The sequence below is a fragment of the Phyllostomus discolor genome, chromosome 3 (genome assembly GCF_004126475.2).
Source record: "Phyllostomus discolor isolate MPI-MPIP mPhyDis1 chromosome 3, mPhyDis1.pri.v3, whole genome shotgun sequence".
Taxonomy (NCBI): domain Eukaryota; kingdom Metazoa; phylum Chordata; class Mammalia; order Chiroptera; family Phyllostomidae; genus Phyllostomus; species Phyllostomus discolor.
In genome coordinates this window covers 131,902,286-131,915,273 of record NC_040905.2, presented here as the reverse complement: position 1 = coordinate 131,915,273, position 12,988 = coordinate 131,902,286, and the positions used below count along the sequence as shown (strand labels likewise).

General features: G+C 51.2%; 1 pseudogene; it reads right to left on the bottom strand.

Moving 5' to 3' along the window:
- Positions 1-1,781: 1,781 nt before the first annotated feature.
- On the bottom strand, positions 1,782-3,149 carry LOC114512528 (annotated as a pseudogene).
- Between the last annotated feature and the right edge of the window lie 9,839 nt (positions 3,150-12,988).

The following is a 12,988-nucleotide window of genomic DNA, read 5'->3' as shown; positions in this document are numbered from 1 at the left end:
TCACTCACCAGACTAATAGGAAAGACAGAGACATATGGCTCTGGTATGGGGAATCGCACCTATCTTCCCTGAGGGCTGAATGGCATCTCCCCCTCAGGGGAGATCTAGCAGCCCCATCCTGCCCCAGCCTCTTTCAATGATTGAGCATTTTCAGCAACTAACCCTATCAGTCAGCTGGTAGGTAGATGGAGGCAGGTGGAGGCAGATCCCAGGGTGCCTTGGGACATTTGCTGACCCATCCCTGGGCCCTGTGCTGCTAAAAGCCACCCTTGGAGTACAATTTCATCCTTTCTGCATGAAGAGAAGCCCAGTGGAGGCACCCACAAACTGTGGATTGCTTGTAGCTTCAAACAGGTTGCGGAGGGCAAGCATAGACAGCATATGTCATTAGCTTACATCACAGTCCCACCCAAGAGGCCAAGTACACCAAGTGGCCAGCTTCAGAAAACATCAGAGCAGGATCCAACAAGCTTCACAAACAGCATATCCAAAGTGAGATTATTGCAGAAATTAAACTCTGCTGAGAGAAACACCACTTTATTCTTTTTTATTCCTATTTTCTGTTTTCTTTCATATTATCCTTTCCTTTCTTATATTTTTTATTATTTTTTCCATTTCTTTTTTTATTCTCTATTTTTTCCTATTCCTTGTTATATTTTCATTTTTTTCTTCTCTTATTTTTTTCTTTTTCTTTTCTTATTATTTTCTTCATCTTTATGTTGTTGCTATTGTTTGGGGGCTTTTTGTTTTGTTTTTTTTTACCACTTGCACAGCAGCAGCTTGTTATGGACAGGGTTGACTCATGGTCAGCCAGACTACAGGTCGTTCCCAAACATGAGAAGGACAACAGCAATCGAGACCTGGTTCTAACAGGAGGGCCCACATAATGCATGCAAGGGACATTCCTAGAGCACCCAGCTCAAAAGATCCAGGAGATGGCACCACTGGATCCCACAGGACAACTACTATGTGAGGTCACCCCACACAGACAGGGAGTCATAGCAGTTATAATACATAGAAACAAACACAAAAAGACAGCCCAAATGTGGAGATAAAGAAATAACTCCCAAATGCAAGAATGGGAGGAATCTCCAGAAAAAGAGCTAAATGAAATGAAGGCGAGCAATTTATCAGATATAGAGTTCCAAGTAATGCTTATAAGGATTCTCAACAGCATGAGAGAGGACATAACCATGAAAAAGTACCAGTAGGAAAAGAATAACATACCTGACATGAAGAACACAATGAAGGAATAAAAAGTAGGTTGGATGAAGCACAGGATCAAATCTTGGAAAGGCGAGGTAGAAAAAAAAACACCTAATTAGAGCAGCAAAAGGAAAAAAAAGGAATTTTAAAGGATGAGGATGTTGTAGGGAAGTGCGGAATAACTTAAAATATAACATCCACATCTGAGGGGTACCAGAAGGAAAAAGATAGCAAGGGACTGGTAACTTACTTGTAGAAATGACTGAAAACTTGTTAATCTGGTGAAGGAAAATATGCATAAAAGTCCAGGAAACACAGTGAGTTCCAATCATGGTGAACCCAAAACAGCCCCACCAAGACACATCACAATAAAAATGGCAGAGGTGAAATAAAAAAGAAAATCTGGAAAGCAGCAAGAGAAAAGCAATTAATTACCTAAAAGAGAGCTCCCATAAGATTATCAGCTGATTTCTCAACAGAAACGTTTCAGTCCAGAATGGATTGGCATGAAATATTGAAAATGATGAAAAGCAAAGACCTACAAACATGACTATTTTACTCATTAAGGCTATCATTCAAAATTGAAGGAGAGAGATGACCCGGTTGAACGAGCTGTTGCAGTAGCCCATCCAGAAGAACTTGGAGAGGGTGGGGCACCTGGCAGGCCTCCCGGCAGACGCCCTACAGGCTGTAGCTGAAAAAAAAGGGGAACCAGCAGAGCACGAACACGCCCATGACCACGGCCAGAACAAAGGTGAAGCGCTTCTCGCGCGCCAGAGCCAGCCTGCGGCGGCACACACTGCTCCGCGCTCGGCGCCGGTGCGACAGGAAGAACTCTACGGACGGCGAGCAGGCGCTAGACAGGCGCGGGCTGGGGCCCCAGAACCTCAAGTTGGCCAGCGCGCCAGGCACCGCAGGCCCAGGAGCCAGCGCGTCCGCGCCGCCCGTCCCTAGGCATCGCACCCTGACGCCACTGAGCTGCTGTCTTCCGGGTCCACATCAGAGCGCGGGCGGCGCGGGGGCGCGCAGTGCCGGTTCTCGTCAGCGCCCGTCGGCGCCCCCAGCCAGTCCTCTGCGGACAGGGACGCGCCGTCGGGGCCCTGGGTTGTGTGCTTCTCGCTGAGCGTGCGTGTGCGCAGCTTAGCAACGCAGTAGACGCGCACGTAGACCAGGCCCATGATGAGGCAGGGAGCGAAGAAGGAGCAGATGCAAGAGGAAAGGATGTACCAGGTCTCCTCGTTGAGGACGCACTGCGGGTAAGCGGCGCCATCGGGCTTGCGTAGAGTGAGACCAGTGGTGGGAAGGAGATGACGGCCGAGGTGAGCCACAAGGCCACCATCGTGGCCTTGATGCGGCGCGGCGCGCGCTTCAGATTGTACTCGACTGCCTGCGTCACGGACCAGTAGCGGTCCAGGCTGATGGCTCACAGATGCACGATGGAGGAGGTGCAGAAGAGCACGTCGAACGCCAGGTACATAACCGCACCACACCTGCCCGAAGTACCAATAGGCTATGAGCTCATTAGCCAGGGAGAAGGGCATGACCAGTGTGGCCACCAGGATGTCAGCCGACGCCAGCGACACCAGGAAGAGGTTCTGCGGTGCACGCAGAGCTCGGCTGGTCAGCAAGGCGATCACCACCAGCACGTTGCCCACTACGGTGAAAACGATGAGGAAGCTCACCACGGTTGCCAGCCCCGCCACGGCACCTGCCAAGTACTGGCTCGGGGGCGGCCCCCAGGCGACCCCCGAGGCGTTGGCAGCTCCGCTGCCTCCCCCCTCGCCGGCGTCGCTTGCGTTGGGGCCCGCCACTGCCGCCGCCAGCGCTGGGGACGCCATGGTCCTCCGGCGAGCTACGCTGTCCCGCCTTGAGCCAGGACGCAGCTGCGGCAGCTCGGCAGCCCCCCAGCTTGTGTCGGCGTCCGCACCGCCACCTGCTCCTCCGGCGCGCCCGCTGGGGTCCGAAGCTACCTGCAGCCGGCCCTCGGCCGTGGTGGCTCGGCGGGCGTGCGGCGCGCCGGAGAGCGTGGCTACCCGGCTCCCCGCAGCTGCCGCTGGCGTTTTTGCAGACCAGGAGGCGCCCGGAGCAAACGGCTACGCGCGGCAGGGGGAAGGGGGCAGGTTCCAGGGTCCTCGCGTGGCCCTGCCCTCGGCCCCCGCTCACCAGGCGCGCCCCAGCCGCCAAACTATAGCGACGAGGCGCCCGAGCGGGCGGGCCCCAGCGGCTCCGCGGCCCCGGCACCGCGCTGAGGCGCAGGCTGCAGGCGGCAGCCCGGGAGTTCTGCCTCCCATTTGGCCGGCTACGGCCCCGACTCCCCGGAGTGCGGGCCGCTGCTCCTCCGGCCCCCCCCCCCCCCTCCCCCGCGCAGCCTCCGGCTCCAACTTTACTTTCCCCGGCAGGGCAGGCGCCCCCCCGCGGTCCCTGTTCCGCAGTGGGGGAGCCGCCTCGCTAGCGCAAGCTACGCTGCTGCCGCCTTCTCTCCGCCGCCACCGCCGCCAGCGCCGCGCGAGTGCAGCCGCCCGGGCTCGGCTTCCAACTTGGGTAGAGTTGCACAGCGGGGCGGGGAGTGGGCGGGCAGGGGCGGCCTGGCAGGCCGCCAGCCCCGGAGGAGTGGGCCGGGAGCCGGAGCCCGAAGCTGCCTCGGCGAACCTGCCTGCACAACGCCGGGGAGGAGTCGGGGCGGTGGCGCGGGGCGCCCCCTCTAGGGCCGCCTGCAGCCTGCGGGATAGGGCTGAGTGCCCGCCGGCCAGCGCGGTTATTTCCCGGAGCCTGCTCTCAGACAGCAGCATCCTCACCTCCCCTTGGGCACACGCACACGCGGGCGCGCACACTCGTGCGCAGCACCAGCTGGCTGAGGCCCACCGCCTGATTGGAGAGCCAGCCTCTCGCTGGCCGTCCTCTGAGCGCAGGGTCCAGACGCGTCTCTGGTCAGTGCTCCCAGGCAGAGCCACCTCTGCACCCCTGACCTTGGTTCCCTGCCTTGCCGGCTTGCACGAATCATGACAGCGGCCACCGTGGAAGCTCCAGGCAGACTCCCAAGCTCTGCACCCATGTTGGCAATTGTTGAAGTTTAATTCTCATGCTGGGTGGGGGGTGTTCAAAACCACCACCTCTAATACCCCTAATCGAATTGCCCGGATGACGGGAATTTTTGCGTGGGTGCCTCATTCTTGCCGGCGTAGGGGCGAATGGTCAGGGTAATGCTCTTTGCTCTGTCGCATGTTCCTGTTCGCTTACTCCACAGATGTGCACTGTCACTACCCTGCCTGCGTCCAGGGCCGGTCACTCCTCCGGGCAGCCTGAGGGCTGTGGGAGACAGACCTTGGGGAGCGGTTGGAGTTCGGGGCTTGACGTTCTTGCTGGGACCAGCGGGAAGAGCTTTCCTCTTCCAGAACGCACCAGTCTGGCGGCTGCCCCCCTGCCTCCTTAGATGGTGGGGTCGCGGGGTGGGGGCGGTCATTCCCGGGGCTGGAGGAGAGGTGGGACACTTCTGGCAGGGAGGGAAGGGAGCACCCCTCATCGCCCAGTGATGCCTAGAAACGGGTGGTTTTCGGGCCTCTTCGCAGAGCTCCCCAGGGCCTCAAACAGCTTGATGCAGGAGGGCTCAGAGGCCTCAGCGGAGAGACGGGCAGTGGATCCTTGGATCCGTGTTAACCACGTGACACAGAGGAGGCGGGAGCCCAGGCAGGGCGGGCGGAGTCAGGCTTCCAGGTGGTGGGCCCGCCCCAGAGGGGCTGACCCTCCCCCGCCAACCCCAGGCACTGAGGCGCCCTGCAGGTGAGAGGTGTGTGACCCTGGGAAGGTGGGAGGACACCATCCTTGTGAAAGGTCCTCCTGGTTCTAGGGGCCTAAAGGTGCCAACGATCGGAGCACCTGGGGGTGCATTTTGCAGGGAAGACCCGCACGCACCTGCGTCCTCCCTCCGAGGCACGCGTGCACTGGCGTGCTGGCCACATCCTGAGATGGGCATGGTGGTTGGCATGGATGCCTGGGAGTGAGTGAGGTTTCCCTGAAGGCTGACTGGAAGAGGGGGCATTTGGAGAATGAAGGGGATGGGGGGGTGAGAGGCCCCGCGGGCACGTGCCCTGGGGTGGGGGTGGGCTCTGTCTTGGAGGACAGGGAGCCAGGGGGAGCCGCGGACATCAGTGTAGGTTGTGGAGGGCCCTCTCCCTCTCCCAGTACCCAGGCAGCCTTGGGGGCCTCCTCGGGACCGCCAGGGTTCTCCTCTGGTGAGGAGCACGCTGGAGGCCGGCACAGGAACATGCAGGGTCCGAGTTCCACTTGACACCTTGGGTGTTCTCAAGCAGGGAGAGCGTAGCACAAGAAACTGGGTGGGGGGGGGGGGGACTGTGAGCAGCGGGGGCCCAAAGGAGATAGGACTTGGCACTACCCAGGAAGGGGCTACCCAGCCAGGCCAGGCTCGGGGCATCTTGTGTACCTGGGCATCCTAGGGACCCCTGGCTGGCCTTTGACCTCAGGTCACAGACATGGCACTACTGGCAGCCTGCCCCTGTCCTGAGCGGGAAGAAGTGCCTCTCCCATAGGTCTGGGGTCCAGGGGTGGGGGAAAGCCAGGCCCACAAGGGGTTCTTGAAGTAGAGTGGCCCTTGGCTGGGCTTTGGGGCTGCACGGGACACAGGCTTGCCCGCCACTCCACAGCCTGGGGACCAAAGCTGTCCCCAGGGAGCCAGGGTGGCCTCTCACCCCAGACGTTGGCACACATCCCTGGTTATCCTGCAACAAGAATGGCATGGCCCAGAACAGACTGCCTGTCCCAAAGGGTCACTGAAGACCAGGCCTGGGCTTGGCAGGACCTGGAGAAACAAAGGGGTGGGTGCCGCTGGGGGAGTGGGGCTGCACTGGGGTTGCGGGGGGACATGGGGGAGGGAGAGGTATACCTCAGAGGAAACCACTTGGAAGGGGGATGTCTTTGCCCTTTAGCTGCCTCCCCATCCCCGGGATGAATGGGGTCCAGAGGGGTTGGTCTAGCCAAGGCCACACCCGGGGATGTTGGGTCCTGGCCCTGCTGCTCAGGGAGGCATTGGGGCGCAGGCCTGCCGGGGACACCTGGGATGAGGTGCTCTGTGCTCCACAAGGGGCCTCAGCCTGTCTTGCACCCATAGCCGTGTGCATGTGTGCATGCACAGGGTCTACACACTGCACACACCCACATACCCACATGCACATACAATACAGGTATACATATCTGTGCACACTCATCCATGCACATGTACTGGGCACTGCACATGTGCATGACTCGGCGCTTCATACAAATACACAGGTGCACATCCATGTGTGTGCACTCCCAGCAGGTGTGCACACATATCTGCATATCACACACCTGCATGGGTACACACATACACTTCATGCATGTGTGTGCACATACCCATGTGTGCAATATCCACACAAGTGTGTGTGGTTGTGTGTACATGCTATGTGTATGTGCACAGGTGTATAAGTGCATGCATGCATGCTTGTGCTTGTATGTGTATCATACACACATGCACGCACATTGCTGCACACATGCACAGGTGCCTCGCTTGCCCTCCCAGGCTGCAGGGAGCAAGTGTTTTTGTTGCACCATCTCAGCAGCTCTTCCCGGGTTTCGGGCTGGGTCCTGCCTCGTCCTCTCTGCTTCGTTCAGATGGCTCCGTGGCCCCTTCATCCAGGCTGTGAGCCCACCTGTCACTGCCTACGTGGCCCCGGGGCCCTGGCACAGGTGGTTCTGCAGGCTGGCAGCCCCCGGCCCATCTCCCCCTGTGGCTACCCTCTCTCCACGTTTCACTCGAGGTCCCTCCCCAGGAGGCCCCCCTGGTCTCCCAGGCTGGGTCCCAGGCCCCTTGCTGCCCCCCTGTGCCCTCTGGCAACCCTCAGCGCCCATGTCTCTCTTGGCCGTGGGCTCCTGAGTCCAGGCCATGTCCCCATCACACCGCCTGGTAGGGGGACCCGCCCAAGACCTGCAGCAGGGCCTCAGTGGAAGTGTAGCGTAGGGGCAGGGTCCTGTGGGTGAGGTCACAGCCCCTGTACCAGGTCCTCCAGCCTCCTCAGTGGCCCTGGACGCGAGCTCTGCTGGGTGTGGGGCCCCGTGAGCACAGAGGAGCGGAGTCCCTGCCCAGCAGACCGTTCGGGCTCTGCGCCTCGGAGGCCAGGGTTGTTGGCTGTGGGGGCGGCTCCCACTCTGCGCTGACGGCTGTCTGGCATTGGAAGAAGCTCCTGCCTCCCTGAGCCTCGGTTTTTCCATCTGTACAATGGGGTGTCGGACGGGCTGATTCTAAAACCCATGCCAGCTCCACCCTTGCTGGGCTGCCTGCTCCTGCAGGTGGGCTTGTGTGTGTCCGCGGTCCTGCCCTGGGCGGGTGCCCACAGGGGCGGGGCCCCGGGCCAGGCTGGTGCGGGAACAGCTGAGCCAGCCGGCTTCCCAGCCTGGAGGCTGGGAGGACTTGTTTTCTCCTTCCAGCTGAGCTGAGGGTTTTTTCCCCCGTTTATTTGAAACTTTATCTTTACAGATGATGCAGGGAAAGTCAGGCTTGCCCCTCTCCCTGTGCCTCCCTGAAGGGTTCCGGAACTGCTTTGTCTTGTCAGAACGTGGTCAGGCCTCGCTGGCCCGAGGCCTGGCCCTCAGCGCACCAGCCCACTGCAGGGCCCACTGCAGCACTGGTCGTGTTGCCGGGCTGGCACCACGGAGCCCTGCGGAGCTGACGCCAGGCCGCCTGAGAGAGCTGCTTCAGGGACTGTCTCGGGTTTGCCATGAGTGCAGCGGGTTAAAGTGGTGGATCAGCCTGTCTTGGGCCGCAGCCCAGGGCCTGCTGGGGTCACACCGGCTCCCCATCACGGGTGTCGCTTGGCTGTCTCATGGCTCCCCTGTCTCCAGCCAGCCCCTCCAGCCGGCCCGGGTCTGACCAGGTCCACCGTCCAGGGGCTGCCGCAGCCCAGACCCCTGAGCCTGGCCCTCTGGGCCCCCTCCCCAGCCTGGCCTCACCCCGTGGGCAGCCCTTCATTCGTTTGGTCGTTGATTCGGTCCACAAACATTCATGGGGCACCTCTGGGTGCCAGCCTCCGTGGGGTTCTAGACAGAGGGAGGGTGAAAAAAAAAATAAAATTGAAGGAGAAATAAAGAGCTTCTCAGAGAAGAAAACAAACAAACAAACAAACTAATGGAGTCGGTTACCACCAAACCAGCATTACAAAAAAAATGTTTTTCTTTTTTAATATAGAATGTATATTGTTTTTTCATTGTTGCCAGTTAGTCCTCTTTTATTCCCCCCCCCCAAGCAATCAACACCCTGTTGTCTATATCCACGAGTCCTTCTTCTTTTTTGCTCAATCCCCTCCACCTCCTAACCACCCTCTCACTAGCTGTCATCTGTTCTTCATCTATGAGTCTGTCTCTGTTTTGCTTTTTAGTACAGTTTGTTTATTAGATTCCACAAGGCAGTGAAATAGTATGGTATTTTTCATTCTCTGACTTGCTTATTTCAATTAGCATAATGGTCTCCAGATCCATCCATACTGTTGCAAAGGGTAACATTTTCTTTTTTACAGCCAAGTAGAATTGCATTGTATAAATATCCTATAGTTGTTTTATCCACTCATTTATTGATGAATACTTGGGCAGGTTCCATATCTTGGCTATTGTAAATAATGCCACAGTGAACTTAGGAGTGCTTATTTCTTTTGAATTAGTGTTTTGGGTTCCTTCAGATGTACTCCCATCAGTGGGATTTCTGGGTCTAAAGGCAGACCCATTCTTAATTTTTCGAGGTATCTCTAATACTGCTTTCCACAGTGGCTGCCCTAATCTGCATTCCCACCAACAGTGCAAAGGTTTCCCTTTCTCCACATCCTCGCCAACACTTGTTTTATGATTTAATGGTGACAGCCATTTTGACAGGTGTGAGATGGTATCTCATTGTGGTTTTTATTTGCATTTCTCTGATGATTACATCAGCATTGAGCATCTTTTCATATGTCTGTTGGCCATCTGTATGTCCTCTTTGGAGAAGTGTCTATTCAAGTCCTTTGCCTGCTTTTTAATAGGGTTGTTTTTTTATGTTGATTTTTATAAGTACTTTATAAATTTTGGATATTACTTCCTTATCACATGTATTGGTGAATATGTTCTTCCATTCTGTGGGTTGTCTTTTTATTTTGTCAATGATTCCCTTTTCTGTGCCAAAACTTTTAGTTTGCTGAAGTCCCATTTGTTTATTTTTACCTTTGTTTCCCTTGCCTGGGGAGATATATCTGATAAAACATTTGCATGATCAATGTCCAAGATTTTGCTGCTTAAGGTTTCTTCTAGGATTTTTATGGTTTCGGGTCTAACATTTAAGTCTTTGATCCATTTTTAATTTATTCTTGTGTGTGGTGTAAGATGGTGTTCTAGTTTCATTCTTCTGCACATACCTGTCTAATTTTCCCTGCACCATTTATTGAATAAACTATCTTCAGCTCTTTGTGTGTGCTTGCTTCCTCTGTTGAATATTAATGGACCATAAAGATGTGGGTTTATTTCTGGACCTGCTATTATGTTCCATTGATCTATGTGTCTGTTTTTATGCCACTACCATGCTGTTTTGATTACTATGGACTTGAAGTATAGTTTGATATTAGGTAGTGTGATTTCTCCAAATTTGTTCTTCTTTCTCAGGATTGCTGTTGCTATGTGGGGCCTTCTGTGGTTACATATAAATTTTTCAAATATTGGTTCATGGGAATCTTTTTTCATTTTATTTATTTTATTTTTAGACAGAGGGGAAAGGAGGGAGAAAGAGAAGAAGAGAAACATCAGTGTGTCCTTGCCTCTCATGTGCCCACTACTGGGGACCTGGCCTGCAACTCAGGCATGTGCCCTGACTGGGAATTGAAACTGCAACCCTTTGGTTCACAGGCCAGCACTCAATCCACTGGGCCACACCAGCCAGGGCTGGTTCATTGGAATCTTGATAGGAATTCCATTGAATCTATGGATTGCTTTGAGTACTATGAACATTTTAATGATGTTAAATCATCCTATCCATGAACATGGATATTCTACTTTTTATATCTTCTTCAATTTCTTTCTTCAGTGTCTTATAATTTTCCAAGCACAGGTCTTTTACACACTTGGTTAGGTTTATTACTAGGTATTTTATTCTTTTTGAAGCAATTGTGATGGAATTGTTTTCTTAATTTTCATTTTTGTTTGTTATTGGCATATAAAATTGTAACTCTTTTCTGGATACTAATTTTGTATCCTACTACATTTGCTGAATTTGTTTATCACTTCTAGTAGTTTCTTGGCTGAATCTTTGGGGGTTCTCTATGTACTGTATCATGTTATTTGTAAATACAGGTAGTTTTACTTCTTCTTTTCCAATCTGGATGCCTTTTATTTCTTCTTCTTGTCTGATCCCTGTGGCTAGGACTTCCAGCGCTATGTTGAATAAGAGGGGTGAATGTAGTCATCCCTGTCTTGTTCCCAATCTTAAGAGAATCACTTGTAGTTTTGTCCATTGAGTGTGATGCTGGCAGTGACCTTGACTTACATCTTTATTACATGGAGGTATGTTCCCTCTATTCCCACTTTGCTGAGAGTTTTTTTTTATCATAAATGGTTGCTGGATTTATCAAAATCTTTTTCTGCATCTAATGATATAATCATGTGGTTTTTATCCTTCATTTTGTTTATGTGGCGAATCACATTTTTTGACTTGAGAATGTACCATCCTTGTATTCCTGGAATAATTCTCACTTGATCACTGTGTACCAATAGTTTATATTTTGTTGTATTTTTTCCAAGACTATTTATTTACCTTATACCCTCTTCTGCCTCCACCTACACACTCCCCTCTGTAATCAACACACTGTTTGTTGTCCGTGTCCATGAGTCCTTTTATTTTTTTGCTTGATCCCACCACCTGAAAACCCCCATGCCCAGAGTTGTCAATATGTTCTCTATGAGTCTCTTTTTTGTTCACTTCCTAGTTCAGTTTGATAATTAGATTCCACATATAAGTGAAATCATATAGACTTTGGCTTTCTCTTACTCATTTATTTCATTTAGCATAAAGTTCTCCAGATCCAGTCATGCCATTGCAAAGATTAAAGTTCTCTTTTTTATGGTGAAGTGATATTCCATTAGGTAAATGTACCATAGTTGTTTTATTCAGTCATATACTGATGGACACTTGCCAATTGTAAATTATGCTTCAGTGAACATAGGGTTGCTTATATTCTCTCAAATTAGTGTTTCAGGGTTTTTTTTTTTAATGAATTCCTAGAAGTGAGATTACTAGGTCAGAAGGAAGTTCCATTTTTAATCTTTTGAAGTAACTCCATAATGCTTTCCACAGTGGCTGTACCCATCTGCATCAATTTTTCTGATATTTTTCCTCAACAAGGGAAACTAAAGAAAAAATAAACAAATAGGACTACATAAAACTAAAAACTTTTTTTACAGCAAAGGAAACTATCAACAAAATTTTTAAAAATACCCCATTGAATGTGAGAGCATATTTGCTGATACATCTAATAAGGGGTTAATATCCAAAATTTATAAAGAACTTATAAAACTCAGCACCAAAAAAGCAAACAATCCCATTACAAATGGGCAAAGGACCTGATACACAGTTCCCCAAAGAGGACATACAGATGGCCAATAGACATATGAAAATATACTCCACATCACTAATCATCAGAGAAGTGAAAATTAAAACCACAATAGATATCACGTCAAACCTGTCAGAATGGCTATCATCAGTGAATCAACAAACAAGTGCTAGCCAAGAGGTGGAGAACGGGGAACTCTTTCACAAGAAATGTTAATGGGCCTGCTTGAAGAAGGAGGAGTATAGGAGAGAATGAGGGGGAGCAGGAATAGAATGAGGGGAAAGAGGGAGTAAACATACCTATCACTTTAAAGGTAAATCACCTAAATGCCCCAATCAAAAGACTTAGGGTAGCTGAATGGATAAGAAAGAAAGACCCACATAATATGCCGCCTACAAGAGATCCATCTCAGGAAGCAAGATACACACACACTAAAAGTAAAAGGATAGAAAAGATATTTCATTAATATGGAAAGGAAAAAAGCTGGGGTAGTAATACACATATCTGACAAAATAGATTTCAAAACTAAGGCTATAGTAAAAGACAAAGAAGGACACTACTTAATGATAAAAGGAGTGATCCAACAAGAGGATATAACTCGGCCAAACATTTATGTGTCCACCGTAGGAGCACCTAAATATGTAAAGCAAATCTCTATATCATAAAAAAAGAGATTGATGATAATACAGTCATAGGAATGGATTTTAACAACCCATTGACTTAATGGGTAGATCTTCCAGACAGAACATCAACAATGAAATGGTGACTTTTTATAACACACTAGATAAGATGGATTTGATATCCTCAGTATATTTCATCCCAGAGGAGCAGAATATACATTCTCTTCAAGTACACACGGAACATGTTCTATGGTAGGGCACAAAACAAATCTCAGTACACTTAAGAAAATTGAAATTATGTCAAACATCTTCTCTGACCATAATAATATGAAATTAGAAATCAATCACAAGAAATTGAAAAGCACACAAAATCATGGAGACTAAATATTATACTACTAAACAATAAATGGGTTAATAATGAGATCAAGGAAGAAATCAAAGGTTACCTTGAGACATGAAAATGAGAACACAACAACCCAAAATGTATGGGACACAGTGAAAACAGTCCTAACAGGGAAATTTATAGCATTACAGACTTACCCCAGGAAACAATAAAAAACTCAGATAAACAAT